Consider the following 16,744-nt stretch of genomic DNA (forward strand, 5'->3'; position numbering starts at 1 on the left):
CTTGGGGATCTCACTGGCAGACCGGATGGCTACCTGTGGTGATTTTCTTCTTTTAAAATAATATAAAGATTCTTTCTGAGAGAAAGCAGGTTTCTGGAGGCAGTCTTAATATCAGGTAAGAGTAATAATCACCCAAAATGCAGCCAAGTGATAAAAGTTCAGATCTTTTATTGCCTCCAAAATAGCCCAGTTACCTTAGAGTCCTATCTCTCTGCTTGGTTCTAAGAGCTCTTGCAGCTTTGTCCTTTGCTTCTGCCTCTTGGTTCCAAGAGTTCCCTCTGAATGTCTCCAAATCCAAAGGTTTGTCCTTCAGCCTCTGCCTCTCCTTTCTTCAGCCTCCAGGCAGCACAAAGATGGAATGAATCTCTTGTCTCCTTCACTTGGGGCTCGGCTAGCTTTCTGGAGAGTCTTTCAGACCAGCTTGGTCTCAGTGGGGGAAGTGCAGGAGCCCAGCCACTACAGTGGTGTGAGATGAAGATGAATCTGGTTGTGCCTCCGAGAGAGTGCTTCTCCTCAATTGAACTGATGCTCCCTTCTCAATCTTCAGCTGAACTCTCTTCTGCCACCAGGCAGCCAAGTGGAAAATGGAATGAATCTCTCTCTAATTGGGCCTCTGCTTTCTTCTTATATATCAGAGAGCGGGATTTTGGGCTTTCTCCCAGAGAGCTCTCTGGCCCTAAGAGCTTCAAGAGAGGTGTGAATTCACAAAGTAACCAAGTTTACTTTGTGAATCTCCCATACTTGTGAATTCCAATGAGTAAAGGTGTAAACACAAGCATTGTATCAATTAGTTCTACTTAGTACCTTGTTTCAGGTTCTGGCCCAAAGCATCTTGTAAGATTAGATCCATGATACTGAACCATGCTAAATTAAATAATTATTGTCTCTATCAACTCTAATGACTTAACAGTTTGTAAAAATTCCAACAGCTACCATCCTAGGGGATTTATCTAGGACTTGAGGAGGCCTCAGTCATGTCACCCTGAACTTTTGAACCAGATCCCAAATTTTCTTTTTCTTCTCAATTGTTATGGACCAGAACTTAAAACAATATGCTAAGTCACTGGAATTGATAGAGACAATGCTTAGGTACTTAGTACTTATTAGAGTTCACACCTTTAAGAGAGCATATATAAGCTAGGAGCCTCAACCAGGATGCACTTTGGGAGATTCACAAGTCAGGATTCAGTCCAGGAGATTCACAAGTCAGAAGCCCACAAGCCCACTCTCAGAGGCAGTGTCAGATTCATTCCAACTTCCACCTTGGTGATGGCTGGAGGCTTTGGATTCAGAGGGAGCTAGAGGCAGAAGCTGGAAGAAACAAAGGACTAATGGCAAGAGCACTCAGAACCAAGGAGAGAGATAGGCCTCTAAGAAAACTAACCGGGCTATTTTGAAGGAAACAATAAAAGATCTGGATTTTAACTCCTGGCTGCATTTGAGGTAAATATTATATTGAATCGAAAGGAAGGCTGCTCCCCAAGAAACCTGCTCCCAGAGAACATTATATTTTAGAGAAGAATACTACACTCAATCATACAACAAGTGGTGATGATGATATTAGCATCTCCCCCCAAAAAATCAAATTAGAGAACTACAATTTTAAACTTTCAATTAACTGAATGGGATGTGCAGAATAACAGTCAAGTTGTCCTTTAACTTGGGAAAGATCAGAAATTGAGGAGGGGGTGGCAAACTTAATTGTTCCCTACCCAAGATCCACTATTTCCCTCAAGGGGCAGATCCTGGAAGAGTCAACAGAATCAAGGAATTGAGAAGGAGAGAGGGAAGGAATTTAAGGTTTTGGAGACCAAGCTTTTTCCAGTTCCATAAAAAGCAGCCTAAGGATGAATTCCTGGTTGTAGAAGGTCCTACACTTCCTATGGGAGGAAGTAGGAAGTGGGAAATGCTGGAAAACTGTTGAGTCTGGCTCTTCCTGTAAGGGTCTGAGAAACTAATGAGAAGGAAAGTTGGATGGAGAAGAGAAAAGGTATTGAAGGAGACACCAAGCTTCCTGATATGTGTTGATAGATACAGATTGGATGGGAGCAGAAGCTCCAGGAATAGAGAGAAAGATATTCTCAAGAAGATTGGGTTGTTTTTCATTCCCCTTGTCTGGAGTAAATTTAGCTAGGAGCATCCCACATTGTTGCTTCAGGATCAGATCTTGTGAAAGGACCATTAAATCCTGGACATATGGAATCTCAGTTCATTTCCCTTCATAGTGGCAAAAACGATTAAGTTGTAAAATAGTGTAATAATTAAGAGATCCTAAATAGGCCATTTTTCTTGGTCCTCTAGGTTGTATTGAGACCAGGCAGTATTACCAAAAAAAATTCAAAATGTTTCTTTTTAAGGTTTTGGAGACCAAGCTTTTTCCAGTTCCATAAAAAGCAGCCTAAGGGTGAATTCCTGGTTGTAGAAGGGAACTGCTTCATTTTTTGCTATAAACATATAAAAGGAGAGGGTGGGGAAAACTGAAAGTTCCAGTAGCCATTTACCTCGGCCAGTGCCCCAGACAGGGAGAAATAAACTACAGATATTCTGAAACAAGGTGTCAAGAGCCCATGATGGGCTTGACTCCAAACCTTTCTGGGTGCTTGAAGGGAAAATCCAATTACAAAGTGAAGGGAGAAAAATGTGAAGTTTTTCTTGAGTAGGAAAGGGCTTGAGTCAACATGCTGCTTCTTACACAGGGCACCAACATCATAAAAGGGAGTCAATCTGGAATGAATTCACAGGCTCATACCATTTTTAAGTCAGGGAGCATAGCTTTAAATGTGACATTTAGCAAGTGGACTAAGTTCCTATAGAATTCACATTTAACAAGGGGAAAGATGGAATCTAAACCCAGGGATGCTAACTATGCTACTTGTGTACATTAGCAAAGTTACAGATTATCATTGCAAAGGTCAAGTTTATGTGAGATGGCCCTTGAAATTGACATGACTTCCTGAATGTATACAGTAACTGGCAGCGATACAAGGTAGCTCTGTTTGTACAAGATACTTTTTGGTAAAAGTATCACAGTAACAAAGTTTCAAAAAGAAATTCTGTGGTTTCAGTTTGTTCCTGTATCAAAAGGAGATAGGAGACAGCTTTCATAACTGGAGCCCACTTAGATACTGTACAGCCAGGGACATAGTATTGGTCTATTCATCCCATCATGCTAGTCTTTGTGTAACTAGCATTTGGTGGGAAGGGAGTCCCGAAGTAGTTTGGGGTGCTTCTTCCTTATTATGGGGTGACTACTAAAAGAGTGGATTGAACCTAAAAATCACTTCCTCTATACTAAAAATATTTAGAGAAATAGTATTCCTTCTCTAAGGAGAGCACAGCAAAATAACTTCATGATTACAATGATCTGCTTTCCTCCAGGCAAGAATAAAAAAAAAAAATCTTTTAAAAGGGGGTGAAGGAAAATCCAGAGATTTATATCCCTGTCTTCCTGCAAATTACATTTAAAAAACCCAATGGGGACACACATATAATCTATGTAGACAACACACACACACACACACACATGCATATGTATGCAGGCACCCATCACTCACCAATAATAGCTAACATTTACGGAGAACTTTTAAGTTTTGCAAGGTGTCTTCTCATACCTTATTTCATTATCTTAGTCAGTAAACATTTATTAAGCTCTTGCTTTAAATCAGGAACTGTGCTAAACACTAGGGATACAAAAAGAAGCCTCCCCCCCAAAAAAAACAAACAAACAGTTTTTTCTCTCAAGGAACTCACAGTCTATCTGTGACGTAGACAAAGCAGGTATTTTCCTCATTTCCTCATTTCCTCATATTTCAGATGAGAAAACTGAGCCTTCATGTGGTTAACTCACTTACCTCCAGGTACTTAGCTAATGTTCGAGGTCAAATCTAGGACCTGTTCTGCCTGAGTCTGAGTTCAGTATTCTATCTACACTTTCTTTATCAGATTTTTCTAAACTCTGGGACATTCTTTAGCATCAATACTCCAGTGATGAGGTTTGACACCAAATAATAGGATCAGAGTAACAATTCCTAGTTCAAAATATGAGGCGCAAGGTGAAAGGGACATATGATGGATTCACAAGAGTCTTCTCTTTGCCAAAAGCTACCTTTATTTATGGGAAGAGGTTACAGACAAAATGAAGAGGTAAAATAGGCACCAGAAGTGGTAAATATGAAATAGATTCAGGAGAGCACATAGCTAACAAGGAAAGAGTTTTGGTTTGTATTGTTGTTGTTATTTATTGGTTTGTTTTAACAATTAACAAGGAGAAAGACAAATTCCCTAGTGGAATTCACAATTATCCAGGAGAAAGGGAATATGCTATAAGGTAAGAGTACACCATTAATTGGCAAGCTAACTCCATAGGGGAATTAAGCACCATAAAAGAGTTAGTTAGCTATAGCTAGGAGAAAGACACCAGGAAGCAGAATGCCCTACAGGCTAACCCCGAGAGGGATTCAGCAAAGATCATGGGCAGATTTATAGGGGAAATTTAACATCAAGGGTTTGACATTACAACTCGAGATTTCTGATTGGATACAGTAAGGTGGGGCCTCCAAAGATCTCTATGGGTGAGACTATAAGGCTGAGCTAATCCCATCAGTGCCCTCAGGACACATCATAATCTTACCCGTACTTCAGATTTTCTCTGCCAGTGCTTACCCACCCAACCACCCAGGATCTCATCACTGGGAGTCTTGAAAGATTTAATTTGATCAAAAACTTCATAAGAGCATTGTGCTCAAAGACCAGAAGGGACAGTGAGACTGTCTCACAGTAAGGCTTTAAATTAGCTACATCTGTTTGAATGGGATACAAAATGGTCTTATATTATGCTGAATGCCCAGTAAAGAGCTTTGGAATCAAGTAATATACACTAAGTTATGCATTTGTAATGGGAATACTGACCAATGAAAGCCTAGTCTTCTGGGCCGTTAGGTGGCATCATAGTGCAGAGAGCATTAAGCTAGGAATTGGGAAGAAATGAGTTCAAATTCTGATTTAGACATTACCTACTGTGTGATCCTGGGCAAGTCACTTAACCATTGCTTGCCTCAGTTTCCTCAACTGTAAAATGAGGATGTACCAGCATCTATCTCCCAGGATGGCTGTGAAGATCAAATAAAATAATATTTGTAAAGCATTTAACAAAGTGCCTGGCACATAGTAGATGCTATTAAATGCTAGCTATTATTATTATTATTATGGGGCAGAGGATGGTACAAGGTCTCCCCTCAAAGGACCAAAGCACAAATGGGTTCCTTCTATTATGTAAGTAATTGGGGAGAGGGGGCTTGACCAGCTGAGTGGGAGCACTGATTCGATATAGTTATGGTCATAAGCCTGATAAAATTCTATCAGCCTTTTAATTTTATAAAAATTATCACTTCCTTGGGGCAACTAGATGGTGCAGTGGATAGAGCACCAGCCCTGGAGTCAGGAGGACTTGGATTCAAATAAGGCCTCAGATACTTAACACTTTCCAGCTATGTGACCCTGGGCAAATCACTTAACCCCAATTGCCTCAACACACACACACACAAATACAATAAAAAGTTTTTTTTTTTACATGACCTGGGTCATGTATACTATATACCTAGTATATAGGTATATAAAATATGTATGTAAATCAAAGATTTACTGATAATAAATCATAATTTTGTGACCCCCAACTTCAGTTATGTGACTATAAAGGATCATGACCCACAGTTTAAGAAGTTTTTGTATAATGTATTTTTATACATGTATAATATAATTAATTTAGCCATGAAAGAGATATATTAGGAATGCAGGCGATACAAATATAACAAACATGGAAATATGTTTTGCATGACTGCACGTGGATAATGTATACCAAATTGTTTGCCTTCTCAGTGAGGGGAGGAGGAAAGAGAGAAAGAAAACAGAGAATTTGAAATTCAATTAATAAAACTGCTAAAAAATGTTTTTATGTGTAATTAAGGAGGAATGAATTAAAAAAAAAGAAATACAGATGATAGAAAAACAAAGGATATCAATTAAAAAAAAAAAAAAAACTCTAGCTCCCTCTAAGACTCAGTTCAGATGTTGTTGTTGATTCTCACTTCCCACAGTGGTTAATGCCTTCTCCTTCCTCAAACTATTGTCATTGTTCAGTCACGTAGGACTCTTTATGGCCCTGTTTGGGATTTTCTTGACATGAATACTGGAGTAGTTTGTCAGGCCCAGGGTGAGTTGAGAAGGGGACATGCACACTGGGTTAGAAATATAGGTAAAGGAGGCTCTGGGTGGTGTAAGAGAAAGGAAGAAGTGTAGAAACCCCAAATAGCAATCTTGGTGTGACTTAGATCTAGAGAATAGGAGCAGGGTCTCATTTCTCATTACTAGAGTCTAGCCCAGCCTTCAGAGGAATACTCAGAGCTGAAATTCCAGATCAAACCTGGGGACCACAAGTCATAGCATCTGCTTCAGCTGCCTTCCTACCATTGCATGCTGACCACAGAGGGTATGCTTCAGAGCAGAGGGACTATTAGGCCCATTCTAGGGCACCCTAGACTCTCCCCAAAGTGCTGTGATAACTGGCAGCTTTGTTGCCCATTAGCTGGTCTCACTATCCAGATCTAGGGCCGAGTGAGAAGGGGACCTGCACATAACAATTGTCTTCCTGGGTAAGGAGGCCCTGGGTAGTACATAGAGAGGCTGGAAATTTGTATTATATCATTTAATTTTATTTTTAATATTAATTCTCTCTCTCCATCTTCCCCACCATCCATTATACATATGAAGCCATGCAAAACATATTTCCACATCAACCCCATTATAAAAAATAAAAATAAAAAGTAAGAAAATAAAAGAGAAAAAATGTGCTTTAATCTATATTCAATGTTGATCTTTATGAAGGTGGATTGCATTTTCATCATGAGTGTTTTGGAATTGTTGTGGATCATTGTACTGTTCTGTGGATCATTGACCTGAGTTGCTAAGTTTTTCATAGATGATTATAGTAAGGAAAGGAGGGTGTTCAGAAGCCAGCAGCAGCAGCAGCAGTAGTATAACTCAGACCTCAGGCATAAGGCAGGGTCTCACTTCTGACATTAGCTCAGTAGTTAAAAGAATACCTATGTTGGGGCAGTCAGGTGGTGCCGTGGATAGAGCACCAGCCTTGAAGTCAGGAGGACCTGAGTTCAAATTTGGCCATAGACATTTAACACGTCCTAGCTGTGTGACCCTGGACAGGTCACTTAACCCCAATTTTCTCAGCCAAAAAAGATAAAAGAAGAAAAAAGAATACCTATGTTGGTGATCCTGGATCCAAAGGGAACCTATAAGCTGATAGGGTCAGGATCCAATAGCATCTATTTCTATTAACACTCAAATCCAGGTTAAGATTTTGAAGAGCAAGTCCAGAAACTTTTAGATAGATAGATAAGCACAAACATATCTTTGATAACAATAATTAACCTCCAGCAGTCAGACTTCTACTTGGATCAGATGATTTCAGGAGGATTGAAAGCTTTCAGGTCACCAATCAGTTCCTGGAGTCCTGGAATAATGTAACACTCAGTGCCCCCAAGGAAGCAGTAACACGGTCAATTCAGACATTTCCTCTAGAAATACACAGAGCCTAGCAATGACATCAAGTCTAAAGTCAGGACAGGCTGAAAAAATGGACAAATAAAAAAAGAATCCATCACAAAAAATTAATATGGTGGCAAAGAAGCTGAAGATATTATCCCCCAAAAAGGGAATGATTCCAAAACAGAACAAGTAAAATGAACAAAACATCAGAGAAAAAACACAGCTTCAGAATAAACTCAACTAGACCTAAAATATTTTTATAAACGATTTAGACATAATGATATCATAAGTACATTAAGGGGAGCATGGAAAAATGTACTTGTCAGATCAATGGATAAAGGAAGCTTATGGCCAAACAAAAGATAGAAAAGATCGTGGAAATGAAAAAAGATAATTTTGATTACATGAAATTAAAAAGCTTTTGTACAAACAAAACTAATGCAAACAAAATTAGAAGGAAAACAGGAACCTGAAGGGAGATTTTTTCAAGTTTCTCTATTAAAGACTGTTATTATTATTTGTCCTTCATTCTTGAAGAGAACTATGATGTCAAAGATCTCATTTCTCAAATATATAGAGAATTGTACCAAATTATAAAAAAAGTCATTCCCCAGTTGATAAATGATCAAAAGATATGAACTTGCAGCTTTTAAAAGAAAAAAAAATCAGTCATCGACTGAAAAAAAAAAAAAACGCTCTAAAGTATTCCATAGAATTTGCTTCAGCTGCCTTCCTACCATTGAAACAAATTATTTTCATCTGCCCAGTCAGCCAAAAGATGTTTTCACATGCTTGGAGTAGACGTCCCTTATTCCATGTACTGATATAGTTTTACTAGAATGTGGCCACTGTACATGATACAGCATCTTGGAGCCACGGGTGAGAGTTACACGAAAGGTGAATGGCAAAGGTGGATTAGCAGCTCTGTAAAGAGCTCAACAAGCCTGCACACCAGGGAGTGCTAGTCCTTCCCTGCACATTCCATTACCCCATCCATGTAAATGGAAAAGGCAGGATGTGGGTGTCTCCACATTAGGAAATCTGGGCAAGGCCAAGTAAAGCCCCCTCACACAACAAAGAGAAGGGGGTGGGAGGAAATGACTGATACTTGACCCTCACTCTTACCTGAACTGCTCAAAAGAAGGAAGACTACACATATAGGCAGAATTGGGTTCAGAAATATGTTTCATTCACCAAGGAAATAGGAGAAGACAAAGGAGGATTAGAGGGAGAGAGTAGATTAAAGGGGTATATCGGGGAGAGAACACTGGATTTGGAATCAGGAAGACTCATGTTACTTCAGACACTTACTAGCCATGTGAACCCCGAGCAAATCACTTAATCCTGTTTGCCTCTAAAAATGAACTAGAGAGGGAAATGGCAAATCACTTCAGTACCCTTGTCAAGAAAACCCCAAGAGAGATGACAAAGAGTCAAACACAATTGAAATAATTCAACAATGAAGATTAAGGGAGGGCTTAGTCCGGAGTCGAAAAAACCTCCAAGAATGTACAAAAATATTTGGAATTTTTTTGTGTGTGTAGGGGAGTGGTAAAGAAGAGGAATCTGAGGGAATGTTTATTAATTAGGAAAAGGACAAACAAATTATGAGCCTTATAAATTTTATAACAAGTTGTTCATAACACAAAGATGATGCAATATTGAAATTTAATGCAATGTTGAATCCTGACCAGTCAGGATTTCCCAAATCAACTTCCTACAGAACTCTACATACTGGAGTGAGATAAAAAAGATTTTTTTTTTCCTGAGGCAATTGGAGTTGAGTGACTTGCTTGCCCAGGGTCAAACAACCAGGAAGTATCTGAGGGCAGATTTGAACTCAGGTCCTCCTGACTTCAGGGCTGATGCTCTCTATACCAGCTAGCTGCCCCCAATTTTTTTTTTAACATTAACCAAATGTTTTGATTGATTACACATGTGTGTAATGGGTTTTTTTCCCTTGTCCTCTCAGTTGGAGTGGGAGGATGAAAGGAAAGATTCAAGCTGAATTTTTTTTTAAATTGAAAAAAAAAAGATAAGCAGTTGTTTACCTGTTACTGGATCCCAGATTGTATATTGTCATAAAATCACCTTTTGTCTAGACTGGCCATTTTGGGTTGGTAATCTATAAGACAGTAAAAGAAGCTTTCATTGTTAAATGGAAATGGTACATTAAAATAATTCTTTCCTGGTATTATGGACCAGAACTCTGAAACAAGGATTCTTACAAGGTGTTAAGTCAGTGGAATTGATAAGACAATGATTATCTAGTTTATCATGGTGATCAATAGTTCTCTACTTCAGTACATGTACTTAGTATTTAATATAGTTCCACAAGATTCACACCTATGATAATGTAATTATAAGAGAGCAAATAACAGTCATCGGGGAGTGAGAGACAGATTCATTCCATCATCCACCTTTGTGGTGGCTGGAGGCTGAAGCACAAGCCCTCAGACTCAGACAGATTCATTCTTCCCATCTCACACCACCATGGTGGCAGGGCTCTCCTCCTTAGTGTCAGAGAAACGATTCTTGCAGATTTTGATTACATAACTAAATATATATTACTGTATGAATACTAACAATCATTATAGAATTAATACTGATTAGAGTTTGATTGGGGTACTCAATAAAGCAACTTTCTCATTAGCTATTATTATTATTAAAGAAGATCTTCATCTCCACTAATTTCTTGGGAGTTGACTATGGTCAACTTTAAGTGTCAAATTTGAACTCAGATCCTCCTGACTTCAGGGCTGGTGTTCTAATCACTGCACCACCTAGCTGCCCCTATCTACAGTTGTTTATAAAACATGTCAGCACCCATTAGAGATTATGCTAAATGATCAGGATAGATCTCTTAGAAGACTGGCATAAGTTGAGGAATAGATTTGTGAAAATAAAGACGTTAAGGTGTTTATGCCATGAGCTGACCACAGGACTATATGATCCCCTAAACTAAGAACAAGGCAGCTATTCTTACCCAACTGGGTTTCTTGGAGCACCCACTTAACTCAAGTTACCCTCATTTTATCTGCAACCAACAAAATAGCATTTTCTTATCTCAGGACAATAGGTTTACTTCATCTTATCAAGATCTTTGTCATTAGACGTCTGACTTCTCAAAACTATCTGGGACAAATCAAAGGCTCCCTGAGAAGGGAAAGGACTCTCTGGTCCAAAGGTTCCTGGAATCTAGTATCCAAGAAATTTTACTTGATAAAAAAAGATTGTTTTTGGAAACAGTTACACATGACCCTCTCTAACTTTTATTTATTCCTTTCCCAGTGCAGTTGCCTTCTCTTTCCTCAGAGTCTGGAGACACTCTGGTTCACCTTCAATTGACAGATTTTTCTTTCTTTTGGAATAATTCAAATAACTCTTTCCTCATACAGTTTGGGAACCAAAGAATGTGACAATTATCCCTTCCACATTGAGGGCATTACAAGCTTGGCACATCTTCTACTGGAAAATTCACATAAAAATTTTTGTCTCTCCCTTTGTACGCCAGAAGAAGTCTGCTTTTTTCTTTTTTTTATGGGGTGTTTACGGTACCTTATTATAAAATTTGGGTCAAGTACTTAATCATAGGCTCTGTGTCATCTGCTGGCCTTTGCATGTCATCTGCAAGCTTCTGAAAAACTCTCCTCAAATTCCCATTGGTTTCTTATGCCAACCAGAGATATATTGAAACCATGATGGGGAAGGGATAATTGTATTGTTGTATCTTTGGGAGAAGCCTTGCCTTCTAATAGTGTGGGGAAGGTGAAATTATGGCTTAATAACTTTGGTTTGTTGGTGGTTCTCAAAAAAGACCAAAATGACATTAATGTTGGAATCAAGGTACTATGTATCTGACCATGTGACACAGTTAGACCAATGTGAGGTCTATCACACATCAGGCACAAATACTCCATATGAACATTTGAAGTGGAGATGTCTCTAAATGTGCTCAACTCATGTTTCTTAGCTGTTGCAATTCTGTTCTACTCATTGAGCAGAGTACCTTCTTTAATACACCATGCTGGGCAGTCTTATGTCAGTGTCTCCTGTCTCACAATCAATTCCAAAGTTCTTCAGAACAACCTTGAGAGATTCCTTATATTTCTCCTTCTGACCTCTGTGTGAGCACTTGTCTTGGATTAGTTTTCCACAAAAGTCTTTTAGGCAAATGTAAGTTTGACTTTCAAACAATGTGGCCAGCCACATTTGAACTCTCTGTCAACCATGAAGACTTACGGGAAATAATGGCAAAATTTGGTTGCCTAGAATAAGTCTTCAGGATCGTAAATCAGTTTCATGAAAGCATGCTTGTCTAGATTCTAGATAATGAACAATGCTCTTGCACTTTCCCAGTCGACAATTGAAAGAAGCAGGGTTGTGTGCTTGCTCCCATGTTTTTTAGAATGCTGTTTCCTGAAATGTTGTCAGATACCTTTAATGAGGATGAAAAAAAGAGTCTATGGTTAATGTAGCTTTACAAGTCACCCAGAATTACAAGTTTGTCCTTTCTTAGTACCTTGATGATGAGTATTTCCAAGTCTTCATAAATTTTTTCTTTAACCTCATCAGAGTTCATCACAGTGGAAACATATGCACTGATGATGGTAATGTCATACTTTCATGCAAGTGGCAATTTCATCGTCATGAGCCTGTTCTTTACTCCTTTTGGGAGGCATGCAAGTTTGGTGACTAAATTTAATCTGATTGTAAGACCTACACCAGCTTCATGATGCTTCCCATCAGCCACTCCAGGGGAAAAAAAAAAGTGTATTTAGCTCTGACTTTGGTAAGCTGCACTTCATTTGCCCACTTTGTTTTACTTAGGCAGTTATTTGGATGCAAATTTGGATGCTGAATTCTCTTACAACAAGAGCTGTTCATCATTCAGGTCTATTGGATTTCATGGTAATATGAATAATATTTTCATTGTGTGGTATGTTCAGAGATGAGAAGACACGTGGATTTATATTCTAAACAAATGCAAACTCCTTTACAAGTTGTTGCAATTGCTGCTAACTCTCTAGAGCACCTCCATTTTTGGCTCTTAGGAAAGAGTAACTAGATGATTTTTTAAAAATCTCATACAGATATTATTCTTCATGTGAAAAGATGTACATGGATAAAAAGCAACTATCCATTAAAGGCTGGGTCTCTAAAATAATGTCTGGGTGTTTAGATGGCGGTATTGCTCATGATTATATATAAAACTTCCTTATTAAAAATATATGTGCATATTCACAAGATGAAACTAAAAAAAAAGTTACTATCTTTTTCATCTCAGTCACCAAATGTAAGTGACTATAGCATGCTCATTAAAACACATGGAATTTTCCACATTATTCCACAGGAAATTATTTCTCTGATATCATTTTAGTCAATCTGATAGGTTTAAAATTATATCTCAAGGTTTAAGAAATGGTGAGTTTGGTGATCTTAGAAAAACTTGGGTAGATTTTGTGTGGGATGTAGAAGACCCTTACCCAAAATGACTATTCAGAGATCACTCAAAATAGAAAGCAGAAAGGTCATTTATTATACCTCCAGAGGATGAGCCATTCTATGATGAGATAAGGGAAAGAGAAAGCTCGTGGTAGGGGGGCTAAAGAAGTAGTAAAGATACAAAGCTTTTATACAAGAGATCACAAAATCAAAATCACCTGATTTCTAGGAAACAGAAAATCAGGCCTTCAGGCTTCACATATAGCTGGCCAAGGCTCAAGTACATATGGGCCTGCACATATTGTACAGGTCATAGGGGAAACACGGAAATAATGAAAATAAAATACAGAAAAAGAATTCATATATTCCTATAAATTCTTCACCTTATCTTTCTATTCCACACAGACTTGTACAAAATAATGAAGAGCAAAATGAGCAGAATCAAGAGAATATGGTATCTAATAACAACAACTTTACACTACTAGATAATTCTGATTTTTATGAATACCCAAATTAACTACAAAGGACTTAGGTAAGAAGATTCTATCTGTATCCAGAGAAAGAGATGATAAATGGAAATATATATGGAATGGTTTTACATATGTGTATACATACATAGACACAGATACACAAACACATACCTACATAGTTGTTGTTAGTCCTTCATTCCTAAAGAAGACCATGACTTCAGGGAGGTGATGCCATGACTTGCAAGTGAATTGGATTTAAGTAAGGAAGGGCTGTGCAAAGTCACCAGCTTCACATTCTCCTCTGGACTCATCAGGGTCTAATGGCCAGATAGAAATCAGCATAACTGGAGATAGCCCTAGATGCAGTGGGAGATGTTGACCTTTTTAACCTAAGCTCTTTAAGAAATTTAACTGAGGCCACACTCAATCAGTGATTAAGGCTAGGTAAAAAATGAGGCAAAGAATGGTCTCTTTTACCTATTCAGAAAAAATTAACCGGAGGCGGGATTCTCCAATATTTCTGGCCAAAATAGGAATATTGCTATTTACATTCACTCTGAGTCAATCAAGGTTCAAACAATGACCAAGCAAGGGCAGCAATCTATTGTTGGTTTAAGAAAATTCAAATAGAAGAGATCCAATTTCCTGGTATGGTGCTGGTAGCCCCATGTCCAGCTCTCCCAGGTACAACAGCTCTGTAGACTTCAATTTGATAGTCAGTCCTCTCTCACACTTTCTTTGGGAAACACTGAGCTAGCTCTGACAATGTGTGTGTTAACCTCATTATGTTTATGATTAAAGTAAATGAACTTACCCACAGCATTCAAAACTTCTCCATTTGCTGATGGTTCCATATAATGGTGTGGTGCTGGCTGATAGAGGAACTGTGTTTTCTGGGTATTAATTCTTAGGTCAAAATTGGCACAAGCAGCAGAGAACTGATCTATACTTTGTTGCATCTCAGCTTCAAGGGCTGCATTGAATGCACAATCATCTGCAAACAAAAAATCAAGTACCAATTCTCCCTCCCCTTTAGTTTTGGCTTTTAGCCTTTTCAAATTGAAGAATTTACCACCAGAGTGGTACCTGGCAGTATAAGATAACAAACACTGAGGTCCTTTCTCGAATTAAATTACAGCATTCAAATTCTAATACAGAGAGTGTGACTCTTTTGGATTGGCCACATTGTTCGAATGTCAAATATATGTCTTCCAAAAAAACAATTTTTGGAGAATTCACACAGAGCAAGATGGACAAAAAAACAATACAAGGAAAGTCTCAAGGTTTCTCTGAAGAATTTTGTAATTGGACAAAATTCTTCAGAGAAACCTTGAGACTTTCCTTGCATTGTTTCCTTGTATTGTCTATGACATGGGAGACACTGACAAAGGACCACCCAGCATGATGTGCCTACATCAAAGAGAGTGCTGTGTTCTGTGAGCAAAGCAGAATTAAATTAGCTCAGAAGGAATATGAGATAATATAAAGTTAAAGAGTCTACCCCAAATATTCAGATTATTTGTGTCCAACTAGTGACAGAACATTCTGAGCTCATGTTGCTCTAATCAGCCACATTCAGACATAATACCTTGTTTCTAACATAGTGATGTCATTTTGGTTCTCTTCAACCAGTTAATGAGAGTCAATGTTTTGAGTTTAAGGTATGGTCCTTAAAAAAGAAATCTAGCTCATAACCCCAAAGATATCTTGTGAGGTTTCAGTGATTAAAATGTATTTTCTTATATGCTCCAAATCATTATTAATCATAGAAATGCAAATTAAGACAACTCTGAGATACCACTACACACCTGTCAGATTGGCTAGAATGACAGAGAAAGATAATGCAGAATGTTGGAGGGGATGTGGGGAAAAAAGGGACACTGATACATTGTTGGAATTGTGAACACATCCAGCCATTCTGAAGAGCAATTTGGAACTATGTTCAAAAAGTTATCAAACTGTGCATACCCTTTGATTCGGCAGTGCTTCTACTGGGTTTACACTAAAGAAGGGAAAGGGACTTGTATGTGCAAGAATGTTTGTGCAGCCCTGTGTGTAGTGGCTAGAAGTTAGAAGATGGATGCCCATCAATTGGGAAATGGTTAAGTAAATTGTGGTATATGAACGTTATGGAATATTATTGTTCTGTAAGAAATGACCAGCAGGATGAATACAGAGAGGACTGGTGAGACTTACATGAACTGATGCTAAGTGAAATGAGCAGAACCAGGAGATCATTATATACCTCAGCAATGATACTATTTGAGGATGTATTTGATGGAAGTGGATCTCTTTGATAAAGAGAGCTAATTCAGTTTCAATTGATCAAGGATGGACAGAAGCAGCTACACCAAAAGAAAGAACACTGGGAAATGAATATAAACAGCTTGCATTTTTGTTTTTCTTCCCCTATTACTTTTACCTTCTGAATCCAATTCTCCTTGTGCAACAAGAGAACTGTTCGGTTCTGCACACATATATTGTATCTAGGATATATTGTAACCTATTCAACATGTAAAGGACTGCTTGCCATCTGAGGAAGGGGGTGGAGGGAGAGAGGGGAAAAATCAGAATAGAAGTCAGTGCAAGGGATAATGCTGTAAAAAAAATTACCCTGGCATGGGTTCTGTCAATAAAAAGTTATTTTAAAAAATAAAAAATGAAAAAATGTATTTTCTTTTGGTCAGAGCACCCACAGGTAAAGGTATGGTACTTTATATAGACAGAAGGAAGGGAAGGGAAAGAACAAAGAAAAGAAAAGCTAAAGAAAGAGAGAGAAAGGAAGAAAGAAAGAATACACACATACATTTCTGTCCAATGGTAGCTGTTTCTAGGGTTGGGGGAAAAAAAGAAAGTTATATGATAAATTTATTATACATTTTAAAAAATGATAAGTTGTACACAATAGATTTGGAGTTTCATGTGCAATTATCTTTTTTCTATTCTACTATCTTATAAAAATACTTGTTCCATTTCTTAAATTCAGAGTCTTAAAAAAAAAACTGATGGAAAGTGAATACAGACCAAAGCATGCAATTTTTCATTTCCTTTTTTGAATTTTTTCTTTTAGTTTGTGGCTTCTTCAACAACATGACTAATATGAAAATATCTTTTGCGTGATTGCCAATGTATATTCTATATCAGATTGCTTACTATCTCAGGAAGGCCAGGGAGGTAATGAGAGGAAGAAAGAAAATTTGGAATACAAAAACTTTTAAATGAAATTGTCTTTACATATAATTGGGAAAAAAATAAAATATTTTTTTTTAAAA

Source organism: Antechinus flavipes, chromosome 2 (assembly GCF_016432865.1).
Source record: "Antechinus flavipes isolate AdamAnt ecotype Samford, QLD, Australia chromosome 2, AdamAnt_v2, whole genome shotgun sequence".
Classification (NCBI taxonomy): domain Eukaryota; kingdom Metazoa; phylum Chordata; class Mammalia; order Dasyuromorphia; family Dasyuridae; genus Antechinus; species Antechinus flavipes.